This window comes from Dipteris shenzhenensis, chromosome 19 (genome assembly GCF_047967505.1).
Source record: "Dipteris shenzhenensis isolate YYH24624 ecotype China chromosome 19, Dip_SZ_1.0, whole genome shotgun sequence".
Lineage (NCBI taxonomy): Eukaryota > Viridiplantae > Streptophyta > Polypodiopsida > Gleicheniales > Dipteridaceae > Dipteris > Dipteris shenzhenensis.
In genome coordinates, this window is record NC_141614.1 from 6097960 (window position 1) to 6118695 (window position 20736).

The following is a 20736-nucleotide window of genomic DNA, read 5'->3' on the forward strand; positions in this document are numbered from 1 at the left end:
ACAACTTCTTTTATTTTGGCCATAACTTGGTCAATATGACTCCAAACATGGTCATGTTTTTAGTCAAAACAATCGGTGTGATATGAACAAAGACATTTATTGTGTTACACTGTCAAAATTCCACATATTTAAAAAGTGTCTTTGTTTCATAAGAGCTTGAACTTATCATGCTACACATGGACAAAATGTTTTGCCAAACATCATTGTATATCAATAGTTTGAACATATATACTTCGTAGTTATTAATAATTTCAACAAGAGAAGAATCAATGATACTAAAAGGGCATCTTATTTAGGGGAAGATTGTCCTTAATAGAGATTCCCTAGGGCTTGGCCAAGGGCTATGGCAACACAATCCCTAGTTGAGCTCTTGGGGCTCCATCACATAGTTTATTCTTGCTCATGGTGACAAAAACGTGATCCATAATTGGTGTGCATAATGGCTATAAGGTGATCAATGATCTTTGACATAATTTTTAATATAATTACAGTATATGTAAAGTTATTTTTTCAAAAGAAAGAGGGTTGATCAGAGACTTCAAAACCAAGTACAAAGACCCTCAGTCTATGCCTGATGTATGATTTGCTTTTCAATCTGTTCTCAGTTCCTTTTGCTCATCTTTATTAGTTGAAAATCTTGTATGTATATTTATTTGCCTTCATTTCTTTAGATAAATGGTTTCATTCATATATCTTAAAATTTTTCTATAAAACAAGTGCATTTACTCATACAAATGGTTTCATTTAAATAACTGGAAAGGGTCCTATAAAACCTATAAAAAAAGACCTAAAGTAAATTTACTTACATGTTCATTTCTAAATAGTTTCATTTATATATTATCTTAAAAAATTTCCATTAAACAAGACACATTGGAGGATTGCAAACTATAGGTCTTGTTTGAGTGCATTTGTTATGCATATAAAGTTGTCTCATAGAGGCAAAGAGTATGCACCAAATCATTATGTGTTTTGGGATTCATATCAAATGGAATAAAAGAGCAAGGTTCTTGTTAAAGGAAAACCAAGCTTATCCTTTAGTATCAAAGAAATGTATATTGATATTAATCCAAAGTTGCCAAAGAAAAAATTGTATAAGATGAGATTTTAATGAAGATTACAAGGACTCTCGAGGCAATGAGGTAATTCTTCCTTCAATGTAATTTGAGACCATTAATGGACAACACTCCACATACGCTTGCAATGTGCTATCTAGCGAAGCATATTTGGAGAGGCATTCAAGGTTGAAGACAATGATACAAAGACATTCAATATTGCAACAAGCTAATTAGCCTCAACTTTTTCCTTGAGCTACAAATCCTCCCCATAACCCCTCCTCCCCTAGCCCCCTCCCTCTCACTGAATCTCCTCCCCCCACTATTGTCCTCCATCCCCTCTTGTTGCTTACTTGCCCACACTCCCTTTCCATTCGTCTCCCTCTCCCTTTTGCTTGATCTTCCAACACATCCCTCCCTCCCTCCCTCCCCCTCTACTGCTCACCCCCATCCCTCCCTTCCCCATCTCTCCCTCCCAACTGCTATCCTACCTTTCCCCTACCTCCCCACGGCTATCATTGTCCCTCTTGCTCCCTCCCTATAGGTTGCCTCCCCACACCCCTTCCTCCTTGCTACTATTTCCTTCTCTCCACCCCTCCCCTCCCCTTTCTACCTCCCACCCTCCCTACCCCATGCTGCTACCTCCCTCCTCGCTACTTCCTCCAACCCTTCCTTTGCCCTTCTACCTCCCTCCTTTCCTCCCCATGCTATGATCGCTCCTCTCCCTCCCCATGCTACTCTCCCTCCCCATGCTATGATCGCTCCTCTCCCTCCCCATGCAATGATCTCTCCTCTCCCTCCCCATGCTACTATCACTCCTCTCTCTCCCCATCTACTACCCCTCCCCTAACTCCCCTTCACTCCCCTCTCTTGCTAACCATGTCCCTCCCCCCGTACTCTCTATTGTGTCCTCCCCCTCCTACTTTCTCCTAGTTTTTCTACCTAGTGTGATAGACAAATCCTAATCCTACTTGGATCATCCTTTGATCTTTGATTGGAGAATTGCTTTGCATTCAATCAATCCTCATGCCCTTTTATCATTCATGAAAACTTATACTTTTTCTGAAGATGATCTGTACAACTTTAGAAGTATGTGTATTTCAAGAGCTCCACCAAAAACCATGGGTCCCACCCCACCAAGATATAGGCTAGGGACTAGATGCTTGCAGCCTTGCCTTTAGATCTCACCCCTTGCTATCAAATGTTCATTTATTGGAGCAAGGTTTTTTATAGGTGCTTGTTGATTCTATTTGAGTCACAAATACATTACTCGAGGCACTTGGTTCTAGGAGGACTTTCCTCTCACCCTTTTCACTAGGATTCAAGCCAATGGAGGAGAATAGGTGTTTATCAGGTTTCTTACTTTGCCTCAAGTCTACCAATGACTCCTCCCCATGATTAGGGATTCCTTTGGTCTGGTCACAAATATACCCCCTCTTCCTACTTTACCCTCTTTCATAGAAGCTATTAGGTTTGATGGGTCCCTTAGAGTTAGGGTCATCATCACTCACCCTAACTTATTCAATGACCATATTATGATCCAGTGTCCAAATGGCTCTCTTTTTTAATGAATAGTCAAGGTTAAATAAAAAGAATACTAATGAGACCCCCTATGACACCCCAATGAAGTTGATTACAAGTTAGGTGCCTTTGGAAACTATGAGGAACACCACCAAGGCCCTAAACATTCTAGCTAATAATCCTCATTGATAGGAGGAAGTAGACTAGGAAACCTTAGTCGATCCGATGGCAAAAACACAAAACACTTGTGAAGTGGATATCTTGGAGTATCTTGGAGTAGTGAAGGGGAGGAGAGGGTCATGGTCAAGAGAATGGACCTCTTGGTTTACAAAAATTGGTGGGGTTATGCCATTTCTAACAACAATCCAATGAGGGGCAATAGGTGCCCGACATGCAAGTGGTGCCAAAGGAACACAAAGAAGGGGCTATACTAGAGGGATTCTTGGGCCTTTTTTTCCTCCTTGGAAAAACCTTAGCAAAGCACCCAAAGATCCTACAAATCTGACATTAGTCCTGCAAGCTCACGAATGTAAGTTAGATGATAAAGAATGTGCAAAGTCACGTTAAATTGCTTTTTGGTCACACTTTTTGGTCTCCTTCCTTGGGCACTAAGGGAGGGACATGAATTTTTAGTTTTAGATTTATTTCTATACGTTGTGGTTTGACATGGCATTATCACATCCTCTTGACCATAGTGGATTTTACTTCATATTGATAGATGTAAGATTGGCCTTGTCAACCTTCACACCATCAATAATAGAGGAAAATGTATCCTTTTGTGGAAGGAACTATTTCTTGGACCATAATTGTAGATTCATGGATTATTGGAGGTGACTCAAACATGGTGGAGTTGCCTTCAAGTAATAAAGGGGGAAGGGTAGGTAGTATCTACTCCTTTGAGTGAGCAATTTGGGATGCTTTTCTTTTTTGATTAGCGATAGAGGTTCTTGGATTGATGATGATTTTCACACTCTCCGCCTTGCTCCTAATTTTGTGATCAAATAGAAGATTTTAGATGCCCATCCATGCACAAATTGACATATTCTATGTTGATGATTGGCAATTAGTTAGAGTTGTCTTTGTTTGCATTTTCCCAAAGGTTTCAACCTCGGATCACTTTCCTATGTTTTTGATGGCTTTTGAGGCTCATTTGAGAACCCATTCTATTAGTATTAGAATTTTGGATGTTTTGTATGCAGAGGTGGCCCTTACAAAGGCAATGTTATAGGTTTGGGTTTGCCATATGCAAGGCAAGATGCCATTTCCTTCACATTTGGCAATAGACCTTTGGGGTATTAGCAATTTTTATCACATTATTGATAGTACCAAGAGGCTACAAAGGGGAGAGCAAAAATGAATTATAGATTCTTGGATTTAGGAGCACTTGATGTGGCAAGGGTTGCAAGTTCTTTTGGATCAAAAAGTGGACGATACCTTTCATGCATGAGAGTCATTTTGAAATGAGATGGAAGGAAGAGTCAACAAAAACGTATTCTCTACTCTTGGCCTGAGATAGGGTAGAGAAAGTATTTCTCTACTACTTGAATTTGACAAGGTTTGGTAGAACGTAATACTTTTGATTTCTAGCTTTTTTTTCTACGGATTCTGACATGATTGCCAGAGATGATGCTAGACATACACTGCCTCCATTTTTAGCCGCCCTTTTTTCTACAGATTCTAACATGATTGTTGCTAGAGATGATGCTAAACATAGAGTTTGGCAAGCTATTCTAGCATCATTGAAACCATATTTAAAAATTGTATTCGATGCAACATGTGTTGCTTCCATATGCATACCTGTCAAATCAAGCTAGGAGGATGTCCCAAGCAAAGTGGACACTCCTTTTTCCTTCTCAAAAAGAGGCATCGAGGTGGTAGAGAAAATATGCTCTTACATTGTGTCCATCCACTTGCCCTCCACTTTTTGACCAAACAAAAGAGGCTTGGAGGGGAAGCAAGCATGCATGCAAAAGATGCTTTCCGCACTAATTGAGGGAGCTTTCCCTTCTTCCGACAATGGATTTGGTGACCAAGCTGTGCTCCCTCATGGGTCTCTTTGCCTTCGTCCAAGCCCTCCTCCCTCCACCACTCAGACAGTGCCTCGATCAAGCTCTGCATTATCTCTGGGAACGCCTCTTCAAGACTGCCGACCCATTTTCTTACTTGGATGTCCCTGAGAAAATCCCTTCTGCCCATCACAATGTCTTCTACCGCCAACTTGGTGTCTACCTCGGATCCCTCATCACCCACCATGGCTCCGACCGCCTCACCGTTTGTCGCTCTGATGAGACCAGTAGCCTCTCGTTTCGCCTTCCTGTCAACCACACCTTAGAGGATAGCTTTCGTGGTTCCACAATGTGGTGGACTCACAGTTGCACGCAGGACGACAGGAACCGTGATGAACAGAGGAGCTTCTCGCTCCAAATTTCAAAGACCGATCGGCCCAGTCTGCTCTCCGATTACTTTGAGCACATCTCCACGTGCGCTGCAGAAATCGAACGCCTCGATTCGCAGCAGTACTTGTGTAGCAATAAGTATGGAGATTGGGAACAGGTGCCCTTCACTCATCCTTCTACATTTGACACGCTGGCACTGGAGGATGATTTAGCGGATCGCATCCAGTCGGACCTCACAGCATTCTCCAATGGAGAGCATTTCTATCACCGAATTGGCCGAGCTTGGAAGCGTGGCTATCTGCTCTATGGTCCACCTGGAACGGGTAAGTCCAGCATGATTGCTGCCATCGCCAACTTCTTACATTATAACATCTACGATCTGGAGCTCACAAAAGTATTGGACAACTTCGAACTCAAGACGCTTCTTATGCAAACCACCAGAAAGTCCATCATTGTAATCGAAGACATCGATTGCTCTGTTGATCTCTCAGACCGCAATGCCAAAGCAAAGGGCAATGTTGACGAGAGAAATGAAGCAAATGACCACAACGCTGAAAGCAACCCTGACAATCCAAGGAGCCAATTAACTCTATCTGGCTTGCTGAATTTCACAGACGGCCTTTGGTCGTGCTGTGGAGAGGAGAGAATCTTCATCTTTACCACCAACAATAAAGATAGATTGGACCCTGCGTTGCTGAGGTCCGGGAGGATGGACATGCACATTTTGCTCTCCTATTGCACCTTCCCAGCGTTCAAAAAGCTGGCAACCAATTACCTGGGCATTGAGGATCATAGACTGTATTCACAATTGAAAGAGGCAATGAAAGCAGGAGCGAAGATTTCTCCGGCTGCAATGGCTGAGCTCTTGATAAGCCACAGGAGTGACCCTGATACATGTATGAAGAAAGTGCTTGCTGCCGTTGATCGATCCAGAACTGAGGATGATACTCATGAGAGGAATGAGAAAGAGAACGGAGAAATGACTATCAAGGATGATAAAAGCCATGGACGAGGTCGCCAGCATAATCGTCTGGGAGGATTGAAATTTTCCTTGGTGGGCAGATTGAATAAAAAAACGACAAGGCTGTAGATCGTTTCCTGTCCTTCAACGAACGTCCATGTGACCTCTGGCCGCCTCATTCCCCTGGTTGGCAGGTATGTCGTCGTTCTTCTTTCTGCTGTTCTACAATCAACAGCAATGAGATAGTACCCATGTATGGCAGGTAAAAGCAAACCCCTCCACCTTTTAGCACTTCGTAATTTCTTGTACAGAAAATGCAATCAACTCTCATGTTTGTATCCATCAATACTACCTTCATAGTTTTAAATATTTTTCTTAATGATTCTTAAATAAGAATGGCAAGAGATTTGCCGGATAGTTTCCATTACTTTTTTGGAAATTAAAGGGCGCGATTTAAGATGGTTAACCAGGCTTCCATTTCTTGATGGAAAGTTAAATTAAGATCTCCGCCAAGAGAGGTAGAGAGAATATAGACTATATTGAGAATGTTGGTTTCATGCTAGAACTTTTGTTTTCTTACATGATCAAAAGTTCTCTCTTACCTCTTTAATTTTTACATAGTCGCCAAAGTTTTTTATTAGAAGGCTTGAATGAATTGTAGCATGCTAATACTCAATGTTCTAGCCATTCCAAAAACTTATGAGAAATTTTTAACGGGAGATATTTTTGTGTTTTTAGAGCTTGGATATCAATGTTTGACGATCTTACAACTTTAGTAGAATCTTGCTAGTTCCACCCTAGTGTACCAATTTTTGGTCATTTTCCCTCCTCTTTGATTGGCCTTTTTTAAATCCTTTCAAGTACAGCCAATGCCTTGAGTACATATCATCTTGGTGTCCTTGCTAACCCTGTCTTCACTCCCATTTGGTCAGCTTATCTAAGATCTTAATTAGATGGAAGCTAGTTGAGTCGAGGGGAGCTAGTGAGAGAACACCAAGCACAATGAATAATCACAAGGCACTTGGCATAATAGCCCAAGGTCTAGGAGATGAGGTTATAAATCACATTACAAGGATCAAAGATGAAAAACTAGCCTAAGAGGAACTCAACAAAATTTTTGGATGTGAATCAAATGTAAATGACAAATTCCTCCCCACATCACAAGATTAAGTATTCTATGTCAAAGGAGGAAAGAATGACTCATCACCACCACCAAGGTCTTACCATTGTGGGAAGCTTAGGCACACCAAAAATGAATGCACAAACAAAAGTTGAAATGCACATTTTGTGGAAAGATCATCCATGAAAATAAACACTACCCAAGAAAGTTCCAATCAAATTTAAAAGAATATTCTTCTGAAAGTTATTGTATTTTTTCACCCCTTTGTCTCTACCAAAAGTGTAGTTATCACCCTTTGAGGTCATATGATGCAATCAAGGTGAAGAGCCAAAATAGCTACAAGGCCAAGGTGGCCTAAACACGTAGGGAGAGAAAAGAAGAGTGAAGATTAAATTTGTAATCCACAACCGACCACCTTGCAATAGCCATGTTAGCACCAAGGGGTGCTATGAAGCACTAGAGTGGTAGTGAATGGTAGAAGAGTTGTATAGAGTAGGAAAATATATGATTGGAAGATGCAGATTACAACAATAAGATAGTGATATGTGTACTCGTGGAGATGATGTTGGTCTTACACTTGCCTATTCAAGAAGGCACCTCCTAATGGAATGCATCAATTACGTGCTAGTACTTCTTTGCCATGTTGATCTACTTTTAGCCCCCATAGCCTTTCTTCTCTTCTACAATGATATTGTGAACTATGATAACTATTTAAAAGTTTGTTTCTTCTTTAGATTTTGGAAGGTATAAGGGGGAGGGGAGAGAGAGAGAGAGAGAGAGATTATGTTTTTGAAATGCTTTCTTTTTTGTTTGTTTAAGGGGGATAATGTTTGAGGGAGGTTGGAGTTGGTGTCCTTCACCCCTCATGATGCATGTGGAGTGGTCCATGGAATACAAAACCAAAATCGAGAAAGGCCACATGCTATCGACACATGTATAAAGGGGGTTCCATCCAATAAGCATGTGTACCCTCATGAGAACCTTGAATATAATACCCCTTAAGCCCTCTAGAGTTATCCCCTCCCAAGGCTTGTTGGGGGACTCTAGAGCATTATGCATGGCTAGGGGGTAGGATCTAAGGATCCGCACTCGGTATGATTTTTTATGACATGGTATCCAATGTGCATCCTACATGGTATCAAAGTAGGATTTTTTGGTGGTCTGTCACATGCATAACATGTGGTGGTGGAAGTTGTTTGCTACCTTTTCATTAGTCTATAATGGCCATTTTAAACGAATCTATAACTTCCATTTTATAGACTAGTCTATAACTACCTTTTCATAGACTAATCAGTCTAAAGATGCCACTTTATAAATTAGCACTCTAGCTATATGATGTCATTATTGACTTCCAACTAGCTTATGAGAAATCAAGGACTAAGATTATCTTTGGCATTTGGATGTGTAAGATGAGACTACTTTGTGCTTGTGGTATGTGAGATGAGCCTACTTTGTGCTTATGGTAATTCTCTCATGCCCACCACCTACACTAGAATTCTTCGATGGACTGGTTCTTTGTCTCATAGGAGTATATGTTACTAAGTCTCAATCTACCAACCAAGTCTTGATTAACCTATGCATCCATAGCCCATGTACATATGCCCAGGTAAATGTGACTCAATGACCAATATATGGTTTTATTAATACACGAGATTATTCAAAATGTGCCTATGTAAATGTGAGCCAATGATAAACAAATGGTTCTATTGATACTTAAATCGCAAGAACCTAAGATAAAATTTATTCACTATATAATCATTACATATGGGAGAGCAAATTATGAGTACCTTAGAAAGAGGTATTTTTTACACCTTTTATTCATCATAGATGTACCCTTCAAAATCCTTGGTTCTTAAGATCTAAAGATAGCCACACTATAGGAAATGTTGTCCCAAGTAGACACAAATCCAAGACAAGGCAAGAAGCCCAAAGACAAGACCACATACAAGCACAAATATTGAAAACCAAGTAACTAAGAAGAAAATGATAAGCATAAAAACAAAAATAAATCAACCAACAAGGCCATTAAGTACAACGTGTGAATGATGTGACAACTCAAACTTAGAATGATAGGTTAAATTACAGTAATAATAAAACTAAATACTTGAACGAAAGAGAAATGAAAAGACTAAGCTATGATAAATTAGAGTAAGAATGGAACTAAAAACCTAGACAAAAGAGTAATGAAAGACCCTCAGCATGAAGGTAAATTTTGATATTGGGCTACCAACTCTACACATCCAATAACTAGGCATTAACAACAACAAACCCAAGAACCACTAAGATCACATGGACAGAATGATAAATCCTAAATGGAGAAATAGTTGATATCCTTGTGTATACCTTTATTATGGAAAACCTATGTGGATTGATGAATCCATACTTGGTTGAAACATCTACACCTAGTGTGCTTCGATAGAAGTAGGATGGGATTAGAATGTCTATCTTCCACTATATATATATTATGAGCCAAGTGACATCAATTGAACTAAACTTGGAAAAGGTTCAGGGAATATGGCATATCAAACCTTATAATGTAGGTTATAGTGAGGTTGACTACATCCTAGGGTCAATTGACTTTATTGCAAAGATCACCCACTACAAGTTCTCATTTCCTAATGCAAGTTTGACCTACCTTATCATATCCTATGCACACTAGACATATTTCTTCTATCACCCACTGTCTATGAGTTTAATCATACATTATATACAAAATACAATAGTTTGATTATGTTGATGAGGCAAACCTGGGGGACCAATGAGCTATTTCTAGCTTAGGTCTACATAGTGAGTTAACTTGAATCTAAGGGTAGGATGAAGCATTCCTTTCTAGCTATATAAGCATGAATCAAATTCTTTTTTTGGCATTAAAAAATATGATGAGGAAACTTAGACCCCATGTTTAGAATCCATTAAATTTAAACCTCTAGATCAATCAATTATATCAATTTGAATGAGTGTATAAGTCCATTTTGTAATGTAAGCTCGCTTACTGCTTAGCACATCTAAATTCCATGACCTTTAAGTTTCAAGTAGGCTGCCTAAGCTTAAAAAACACAATAAATAAGCATTTTTTATAAAGAGATGGAAACATAGAATATGTGGTAAATTTCTTGTGGCATCAACAATGCACCCATGACAACTATTGAGAATCATATAAATTACACCATTGACATAATGCATAGGGATAAACCCTAACCCTAGCCCTAGGGCATGAACACTTATATATATTTAGTTTCATGGCAATGGAACATAGTGTACAATTAGTCACCTTTGGTGCAATCGACATAGAGTACAATTAGTCATCTTTTGTGCGCTCAACTCTCTCTTCCCCTGTCCTCTAACATGCTATCAAATCACATGATAGCAACTCTTATAGAAACCATGGAATTTTGAGTGGTCTATATTCTATGGGAATGTTGTAAGTTTGCTTTTGATCCACTATTTGTGATCACCCTATAATTGCATGAAATACTGATTTTGGTTCAAATTTGACTAGAGAGAAATGAGGGGGATTAAACTCCAAACGAAAGTACTATAAAAAATGATTGAAAGTCAATATACAATAACATTATAAAGAAACCTAGTAGGATGCCAAAGGTTACAAGAAGCTAGTCAATTATGACACACATGAAGCAATCATAATACCCTCCTTTGAAGCATCTATATTAGCTCAAGAGAATTGGTTTTATGATGTTCAACTGTCACATGTATGCTACGACAAAAGATGTTATAGATGCATTAAAACAGTTCAACAATGACTATGTAGGTTTTTAAGGAGGCAAGTCCTCAGCATGAGGCCCTTCCATCCATATAAGCATAGTCTGTGTGTGTGTTTTGTGTGTGTGTGTGTGTGTGTGTGTGTAAGTCTGTATGTATGTATGCAGGTATGTATGTATGTATGCATGCATGTATGTATGTGTGTATGTATGCATGCATGCATGCATGCATGTATGTATGTATGTATGTACGTATGTACATACATACGTATGCATGTATGTATGTATGTATGTATGAATGTATGTTTGTATGCATGTATGTATGTATGTATAAATGCATGTATGTATGTATGTATGTGTGTGTATGTATGTATGTGTGTATGTATGTATATATGTATGTGTTTATATATAGATATGTATGTATGTATGTATATACATATTAGTTTCATCAACATACAAAATAGTGTACAATTAGTCATCCCTTATGCACTCCCCTCGCTCTTCCCTCAATCCTCTGACAAGAACAAATCCATCCATGCATAAGTAGTTGATTAGAATGTTGTACATGAATTGTGGAAGGCCATAAAGGTTAATGTAAAATGCCTATAATTCATAGAATTGATCTCCTTTTATCATTAGATATCCCGATTCAAATGACCCAATAAATTTACATTTTGACTCGAGAGAGTTGTATATGACAATTTTCTCTATTTTTGCATTATCTAAGAGGGATAGCCTTAAATCTTTAAGCAAATTAATCCTTCAATAATTTTCTTGCATGATTGAAAGTGTAACCATGAGGATTATTATGAGGTACTCACCCTTGAGGATTATTATGAGGCATTCCCTAAGTTCCATTAGGATCTAATCCCCCCTATAAATGTGAGGGGGCTATTTTTCAATTATAATGATCAAGGCCAATTGTTACCAATTATTGTAAACTCAAATCTTGAGAAGAGATTGAATTAAATGAGATAGTTTATCATTTGTACAGTGTAAAAAGCATCTATGTCAAACAATGATTATGGTTTGAGCTTGTAAAGCTACATGGTTCAAGGGCTTTATCATTTTTCTCTTTGCTACATGGCTATAAATGAACTATTTTATTATTTAATTTTAGTTATAAATGATGCTTAGTCTTATTAGAGGCCTAGAGAGCTGTGCACTAGCTTATTTTAGAAAATGCATGTATGAGTGAGTTTAGACATGGCACAATTTCTCCAAAAGGTTGTGAGAATGGTCCCTTCACTTATATCTTTATTCTTTTCCTCATCATGTTCATTTTAATGTATCCTTCTTATCACCATCAAGTCTTATCAAATTATTACTTTTTGGATACAATAAATGGAATAAATTATTACTTTTTTAATATAATAAAAGGATTTCAATGCTTCATAGATGGTAGGACTAATTGTGGACATCTTAAAAATATGATGTTGACTATTATCTTGACATTGGCTAGGAAATAAGATGCTTTGCAATACATGATATGTACATCTTTTCTTCAATGATAGAATTGCATCAAGGCCACCACACCTATGGAATAATCCTTTCTTGCACAATCGAGATAACATTGAAGGCATCTACACTTGCATAGTGGGGTAAGTGTTTCAAGCACTTCATTAAACCTTAACTCATTCAAATCATCAATACCCTCATTAACAAGTAACATATCCATCAATATGTCTCTTGGCAATGGCAATTTAATGCTCTAACAAGAAGAATATGAAACTATCTCAACACACATTGAGACTACGTCCTTACTTATTTGATTTTTAAAATTAAGATCCCCAGTTGGATCATGCATATGATTGTGGTATATTTCGTTCAAGCATGGACATGACACTTCCAATGCATTCCTTTCATAGGAGACATGGGGTTATCGATAGTAGATCATACAAAGCAAATCCATCATATCTCACTGGGAGCTCTTGTACCATTGGAAGTGACCTTGCACTTGAGAAGGCAACATGTGAAGAATTAGAGTGGTAGGCTTTGCAACATAGCAAGTATATTCACCTCTTGAGCATTATTCACAATTGATGTTCTCTTCCAGGTAGTCACTTTAAAATGTTAATATTGTTGACCACCCAATTTGAAGCCTTTATCTCCAACTTCTAAGTCCACAAATGCTTGTGTAATGGTGATGTCCGTAATACCAATGTCTTGTTGCTGGTAGATCTATAAAATGGTTCAATAAATCCATTGAGATAAATCTGAAATGAAATTCTCCACATGATGTAAAGGAAAGAATCCAATCTAATAAAAAATGTTCAATTAAAGGTATTTTTGGGTTGCATTCTATAGATGAGCTAGATAAAAGAGGAGTAGAGGTTATCCAACAATCAACCCAGTTTCCTAAACATAAGTCCACAAAACTAAGTCTTGAAATTAAGTTAGGTGCTGGTATCTAACATCATGATTAAATTACATTTTAATTATGTTGTTGCTTAGCAAGGTTGCATGAGAGTGGTAAGTTTTTAATCAATTGGTCCAACCTTCATGGGCCACTTTAAATCCTTCAATACTAGGATCATTGTTTGCACTAAAGACCTATATCAATCATGAAAAGTTGAAAATTTGAGAACCTGAGGTGAGATGTGGTGGGCATGATCTAAGACAAGCTTTCATACAGTGGCAGTGAGGTCCTTGCCTCTAAGTAGTTCCACCTCCTCTACTCCCTTGCCCCTCGCATCTCTTCCTCACCTCCATATAGCCCCCTTGTGCCTCTCTTCCCTCACCCCTCGGCTCTCTTCATCTACCCTTCCAATAGCCCTGGCCTCTCTTCCTCTCCACTTTCCCTCCCTTTATTTGTCCTCACTTCTCAGATCTGAGCCAAGATATAGCATACAACCTTAATCAAACATCCATTCATGAAAATTTTAGACAAATCTAGGTGGTAAACCCCAATTTCTAGGCCTACAAATCCCAACTTTTGGCCTCCAAAAACGTTCAAAAAATATATTCATGTTGACATAATAACATAGACCTCAAAACCCCTATTTCTTAACACTATTTCCTAATTTTGCTAAGTGTTTTAAACCACATATTAAAAGCAAGCAAAAGCGCTTCAAAAAATGGGTTTTCTCATAAAGCATCTAGCCTTGGGATCAAACATTCAATCATGGAAAATTTGTGGCCAAAGGAAGCTCTAAAAACCCCAATTTCTATGCTAGTAAACCCCAAATCCAAGCCTCCAAAATCATGATTCAAAAAGTTAAAAAAATTACACCCATGTTGGCATCACAACTCAAGCCTGAAAAATAGCATTTTTAGGCACTTTTGGTAAGCATTCTAAATAGCTAAGAAAACTCAGGCTCAAGTGCCTAAAAGTGGGGTTTTTGAGATGGCATCTAACAAAGGGGTAAAACATTTAATCATGTAAATTTCTAGCCAAATATAAGCCTATGAACCCAATTTTGTCAAATCGTGGCCTCTAAAAAAGCATGATTCAAAAAAGCTGAAAAAATTGCACCCATGTTGCCATCATAGCTCAAACCTAAGAAACATCAATTTTAGGTGCTTTTATTTGCTAAGTGTTTTAAAGTGCTTAGCAAAGCAAGGAAAAGTGCCTAAATATGGGGTTTCTTAGATAGCCTTTAACCTTGGAATCAAATATCCAACCATGTAGATTCCCAACAAATCTAGGCTTGCAAACCCCAAGTCCTAGCCTCCAAAATCATGATTTAAAAAATTAAAAATATTACACACATGTTGAAATCACAACTTAGACCTCAAAAACCCTGTATTTAGGCACTTTTTCTTGCCCTTTCTAAGCATTTCAAAATGCTTAGCAGAAGCAAGAAAAAGTGCCTAAAAATGAGATAGCATCCAACCTTGGTATCAAGCATCCAATCATATAAATTTCTAGACAAATCTAGGCATGCAAACCCCAATTTCAATGCTTGCAAACCCCAAATCATAGCCTCCAAAATCATGCTTCAAAAAATGAAAAAAATTACACTCATGTTGGCATCACAACTTAGACCTCAAATACCCTATTTTCAGGCACTTAGAAAAGCAAGAAAAAGTGCCTAAAAATGCAATCTCTCAGGTAGCATCTAGCCTTGGGATCAAGCATCCAATCATGAATATTTCTAGCTAAGCATAGGCCTATGAACCCTGATTTCTAGGCTTGGCCTCCAAAAGCATGATTCAAAACATTTTAAAAAGTTATACCCATATTGGCATCACAGTTCAAACCTTAAAAATGTTATTTTTAAGTAGTTTTGCCTACTTTTCCTAAGCATTTTAAATACTTCGTGCTTAAAAATGGGGTTTATTAGATAGCATCCAACCTAGGGATCAAACATCCAATCATGAAAATTTCTAACCAAAAATCTAAGCTTGCAAGCCCTCATTTCTAGGCCTATAAACCCCAAATCTTGTCCTCCGAATGGTTCAAAAAAGTTAAAAAGTTACATCCATGTGGCATTAAAGCAGAGACCTCATAAACCACATTTATAGGCTCTTGCTTGCTTTTTCCAAGAATTTTAAAATGCTTAGGAGTGAATGAGTGCGTGACAATGCTTGTAAATCCCAATTTTTAGGCTTGCAAACCCAAATCTTGACATCCAAAAGCATGAGTCAAAGAAAATTGAAAAAAATACACCCATTTCAATTTCTTTAATCATGAAAGAGACTTTTGTTATATAAAGATTTAGTTTCAAACTTAGCTTAAGAATAGCAACACAAAACCAAAGCAACTATTTTTAAAATTTCACATGCTTTCCTTTCCATGAAGGTTTCTTGCTTGGTGTTCAACATATTCAAACCACCAAATGCTTTGTCACTCTCTCATTCATTGTGATTGTTCCCCTCAAGGTTCATTGAACCTAGAACCATCACAATTCATAGACACTAAATTTAATGCATAAGGATGGTTTAGGGGACATCAAACCACTCCAAGAAGGCCAAAAAATGTACGACCTTGAAATATAACTTCCCTATGTATTCTTGTGAATTTGTGAGAGTCGCTCTTCATGCTACTCCTAACAAGTCTCCCTTGATATATGAATTGGTGTCAAAAGTTTGTATGCCCTAAGAAAATAAACATTTGAAAGGCTCGCCAAGATTTGAAAACTTTATGAAAAATATGAAAACAATAAAGTTTCACCTGGATTTACATTTTTTAATTCAAATTTCAAAAAATTTTATATAAAAGTATACCACATCCTATCAATCTTGTGAAACTAAAAGAATGAGCTCAATAAACTCAGCTCAATAAACTCTCGCCTAGATTTTGTATTAATACATAAGCATACCTTCGATAAAAACATCCATGGCTCAATCCCATCTTCTCTTGCACAACCATATAGAGAAGGGCCATCCTAGGGCATCATTACTTTTGCTTCTTGTCTCGTGTCAATTTATCATCATTCTTGGCCCTTTGTTTTGATTATGGATTTGAAAATGCAATGTAGCTTATGGTCCTTGCAGGTAATCAGGCTGAAACTATGTAGACTTGTTGCTCTCTTCTTGTGGTGCTTCTCTCACTAAGCATGGGCTTTAACATTGGCAAGTGTCTGTAAGAGATTACAAAGATATGTTGTTGTAGGCATAAAGTCAACCCTATGGTTGACTAGTAGTACTTGGGTACTATATATACCAAGTACTTGTATTGTTTCATTTGAACATTTCTATTGGAGCTTTCTTGTGTGTGCACTCTTGCTCACTTGTGTTCACAACCTGTCTCTACTTTGTTCCTACATTTGGTATCAGAGTGCTTCCGTCTCTAGAGCCCATTCCCGTGCTTGCTTCCAGACTCCCGCAAGCTTGGTTCTCCAATGTGCATTCCTGGTTCTCACATTTAGCTCTCTAGCTTTCGTTTGAGGTAGCTCCAATAGTCCAGTGACTGTTTTTTGACCTTTTGAGGTTCGATTTCAAAGTTTTTTGAAATTTCAGAGCTGCCCGCATATAAACAAATCTATCCTACACCATTTCAAGTGATTTCTTTTCTTTTTTTTGAATACAGTTGCGTGATAGTGTCGGGAGTCCGTACAACTTGTCGGAACCTGATTTTGAGTCTGTACGACTTGTTAGAAGGTGATTCAAGCAATTTTTGGCTATTTTTCAACATTTTTGCTCAGATCTGAAGTCTTTTCACCTCTAGCCTCTCCCGGTTGTGTTCTAATAGCTCTAGGCATCTCCATACTTCTACAGGCTCTTCCCTACACATGTGTTGTGTTCAAAGTACTCCCAACAGCTTCATTTAGCTCCAAGCAGCTCACTTTAGCTCCTTTGTCATCTCCAACTTGCCCACATAGTCAATGGGCTGTTTTGCAAGTGTTTCGGGCCAAGGTACACTTTCAATAAGTGTTTTTGAGCTTTGTATTTCACTTCGGGACTATTTTTGTAGCCCATGTTTTTGACTGCCACAAATGTGAAGAGGCACATTATGACAGCTATTAACTCGTGCATGGATGCAAAGGCAGCATAGGAAAGATTTGCAAACATGTATCATGTTAAGAATGAGGCAAGGGCCATTGCCTTGACAAATTAGCTCAAGGATCTCGAGATGCAGGAAGGCCAGACCATCACTGATCATATTGCTAGGATCACCGATCTACGTGATCAGCTCACAAGTATTGATGAGGAAATAGAAGACAAGAAGCTCATCTCTATTACTCTCAATAGCTTAGCGCCCTCATATGGCACATTCATCACTTCATTGACCATTGTTCTCAGGGCAGCCCCACTCGTTTAATGAGTTAGTTGGGCTTTTGTTGCAAGAAGAGGAGAGATGCTCAAATTTTGCCAAAGCCTCTTGTCAGGGTGAGCAAGTGCTTGCCATGGGTGGAAGGGCAAATTTCAAAAAAAGTTTAAGCCAAAATACAGCCATACAACTTAGCCCAAGGAGGGGAATGCAAGAAGTTCAAGCAAAAATTAGAAAAAGGGCAAATGCAATTATTGCAAGAAGCTAGGGCATTACATCGCAGAGTGTCAGAAAAGGATTGCCAATGAAAAGAAGAGGCAAAGGGACAGCTCTAGCAGTAATTTTGTTGCCCTTAGTGAGACTCGTGCTTCAGATGCACATGGTGAAGCTCATCTTGCCCAAGGTGATAGAGATTTCGTGTTTGCTACATTTAATGAGAAGATGGATGCCAGGGGGGATTTGAATGCTGAAAATCAATCAAGGGATGCTTCCCTTGTGGTAAGTGATACATGGTATATCGACAGTGGTGCTACTAAGCACATGACTCCTCGCCAGGAGTGATTTGAGAGCATCACACCTGTTCATGGCAGACAGGTTACACGTGCCAATGACGCTTCTCAAGACATCATCGGAGTTGGGCACATTCCTATTCAGCTTGATAATGGGAAAGTTAAGTATATCCGAGATGTTTGGTATGTTCCAGATTTGAGGCAAAATCTGATTTCCCTTTCAAACATTGCCCATGATCAACATATGTTGGTCAAATTTCAGGATAACCAATGTAGGATCAAGGATCCAAAAAAAGCGTATGAAGTTGTAGCAGGCTTATACAAGCTTGATGCTCAGCCTTATGATCAGAAGGTATTGGCTGTAGCAAACACTTCCCAGGCTGATTTATGGCATGCCAAGTTTGGACATGTCCATCATAGGGCATTGTCCTACTTGTACAACAATAATATGATTCAGGGAATGCCAAAATTACAGCAACCAGCAAATGAAGTGTGTGAGGGGTGTGCACTTGGCAAATTCCATCGCTTGCCATTTAGTAAACAAGGCAAGAATTGAGTCAAGGCAACCAGAGTGTTGCAGATAGTGCACAGTGATGTATGTGGCCCCATATGGGACTATTCCCATGCATAGAGGAGCAAGGTACTTTGTGACCTTTATAAATGACTTCTCCAAGTTCACATGGCTTTTTCTCATGAAGGAAAAATCTGAGGTGTTCTATTGGTTTCAGGAGTTCAAAGCTATGGCTGAGAACCAAACCAATTCTAGAATTGGAACACTCAACTCAGAGAGAGGGGGAGAGTACATGTCACATGCATTCCAGGGATTTTTGAAGCAAGATGGGATTAAACATCACTTGACATGCCCTTACACACCACAACAAAATCCACTCCCTGAGAGGAAGAATTGTACTCTCATGGAGATGACGAGATGCATGCTGAAATTCAAGAGTCTCAAAGGCTTTTTGGGGAGAAGCAGTTGAGACAGCCACTTATATTTAGAACAGATGCCCTACCAAAGCTTTGGTTAATGTGACTCCATTTAAGGCTTTGTATGGATTTAAGCCAAAGGTTAGTCATTTCAGAGTTTTTGGCTTAGTGGTATATGCTTTGGTTCCAGGTGCATATCGGACAAAGCTTGATGACAAGAGTGTCAAATGCATTTTCATGGGGTATAGCACTGAAAGCAGGGGATTTAGGCTTTATAATCCCACTACTAGGAAGGTAATAATTAGTAGAGATGTTCTCTTTGCTGAGAATGAGTGCATGCAGCCCGCTAGTGTAGACTTGCCACCATACGATGACACCCCTTTGGACATCATCCAGTTTAAGGATGATGAGATGGAGTCTCTTGATGCTTCCCCTTCTACTTCTCATAGTTCAGATGGCTTGCCACATGTTGAGGATGGCTCTCCCTCAAATGTTTCAGATTTGCAACCAATTAATGAGAATAGACCGCCTCATGTTTGGAGGCATTATCAACGTCGTGAGGCCACTAAAGATGTTGATGCAGCCCTGAGTGGTATAGTAGAGAAATCTATTCCACGTTGGGCAAGGTTGACCATTCAAGATGCTAAGGATCAGCCTCTTTTGGGGAAAACAACACTCATAAAAATAAAAAAAAGGTCAATTTTGCTTTGATGACCTCAGTGATGGAATCTGAAAATGAGCCTCAGAGCTTCAAGGATGCTCAGCATAATCCGGCATGGCAGAAAGCTATGGAAGCTGACATTAAATCCATTGAGAAGAATGCCACATTGGACTTGGTTGATGCGCCCATTGGGAAAAATGTGGTTGGCACGAAATGGATTTATAAGGTGAAATACCATTCAAATGGCACAGTTGAGAAATACAAAGCCTGTTTGGTTGCCAAGGGGTATGCACAAGAGGAGGGGATAGATTATGAGGAGACTTTTGTTCCAGTGGCCAAGATGACCACCATTCGTTCTATCATCTCTCTTACTATGTTTTATGGTTGGTCAATGTACCAGATGGATGTCAAGACTGCTTCCCTCAATGGAGATCTTCAAGAGAAGGTCTATGTACATCAGCCCCAAGGTTTTGAGGTGAAGGGACAAGAGCACAAGGTATGCAAGCTCAGGAAGGCTCTATATGGGCTGAAGCAAGCACCTCATGCGTGGTATCAGACAATACATCAGTTTTTGATGTCCTAGGGCTTCATCAACACTCATACAGAGCCAAATCTGTATGTTCTACAGCAAAAATCAAAATTGGTCATGTTGGTACTATATGTGGATGACATCATATCACTGGCAGTGATTTGCAGTAAATTACAGCAGTGTAGACCGCTTTATGTCACAACTTTGACATGACAGATTTGGGCCTATTGTATTATTGTCTTGGCATTGAATTTTGGTAGACCCATGATGGGATTTCTATGTCACAAACAAAGTATTCAAAGGAATTGTTGCAAATTTTTAAAATAAGGGACTGTAAGCCTATGGCTACTCCATTGGAAAAGGGACTCAAGCTAAGTAAGCATGATGCTGCTGAAAAGTTTGATGGCACTTTGTACAGGCAGTTGGTTGGAGTTTGATATATCTATGCTCTACACAGCCTGATATTGCCTATGCCACAGGGCATTTGAGCCAATTCATGCATTGTCACACATTGGAATGCAGCAAAGAGGGTAGATATGTCCATGGCACTCTCTCTCTTGGCCTGCATTATGCTTTAGATTGTGATCTAAAGCTGAGTGGTTTCACTGACTCAGATTGGTCAGGGGACATTTACGATGGATGGTCCACTACTGGCTATTGCTTCTCATTGGGTTTAGCCTGTATCT

General features: G+C 38.9%; 1 pseudogene; it reads left to right on the forward strand.

The window, feature by feature from the left end:
• Window positions 1–4562: 4562 nt before the first annotated feature.
• Window positions 4563–6276, forward strand: LOC147889981 (AAA-ATPase At4g25835 pseudogene; annotated as a pseudogene).
• Window positions 6277–20736: the final 14460 nt, after the last annotated feature.